Source organism: Aquarana catesbeiana, linkage group LG10 (genome assembly GCF_042186555.1).
Source record: "Aquarana catesbeiana isolate 2022-GZ linkage group LG10, ASM4218655v1, whole genome shotgun sequence".
Classification (NCBI taxonomy): Eukaryota; Metazoa; Chordata; class Amphibia; order Anura; family Ranidae; genus Aquarana; species Aquarana catesbeiana.
The window spans coordinates 51005927-51006588 of record NC_133333.1 but is presented as its reverse complement, the minus strand read 5'-3'; the positions used below and the strand labels follow the sequence as shown (position 1 = coordinate 51006588).

The 662-nt window shown below is 55.9% G+C and overlaps 1 protein-coding gene across 1 annotated transcript in view; it reads left to right on the top strand.

The window, feature by feature from the left end:
- Positions 1-516: 516 nt before the first annotated feature.
- LOC141110672 (E3 SUMO-protein ligase ZBED1-like) overlaps positions 517-662 on the top strand; it is a gene marked incomplete in the record, with an annotated part of 57702 nt that continues 57556 nt past the window's right edge. The window contains 1 exon segment of the mRNA XM_073602157.1: positions 517-650.

The window sequence follows — 662 nt, the reverse complement described above, 5'->3', positions numbered from 1 at the left end:
CTGCAGCAGCTGCAGGCTCTGGTGATGCATTTCCCAGGCTGGCCACACAAGGTGAGTGTTGCTGTGTCAGTGTAACAATCACTGTCATCTCATTACTGGTTGCCTGTATCCTGCTGGACCAGATAGACAACAGTCCTCATGTTCTCATGTCACGCCTCTCCCCTGTAGCCATTGGTCATGTAGAACATCAATCAACATTATAGAAAGGCGGGAGTTACAGAATGCCAACGCTGATTGGCTTAGGACTAAGTGTCACCCGACTTTGGCACGCCATTCTGCCCATCTCTGTGTCCATTGCCTGGTGATTCTGCCCATCAATACCGGCTAGAGCGGGGCGTGGCCGCCTCCTGGCCCGGCTTCGCTCTGGATTGGCTAGACTTCTAGCTTTCCGTGCGCCGGTGGGCGGTTCCCGCCCTGGACCGGCGCAGCCATTGGCTGCCGTGCTCGTCTGTCAGGACACGATTACCAATCGATATGTCCAATCGGTAAAGGCCGCGGGGGGCGGGGCTTGGACCCGCGATTATACGTCTTAGAAAATCGAGATATCAGAATGACAATGTGATCGGAGGGTGCCGGCGGTCGTGTCTTCCCCTGTGCGGCGATTTTATCGGCCGATACCATACCGATACCTGGAGAGAAAGAGGCGGGGGAGAGCGAGGACA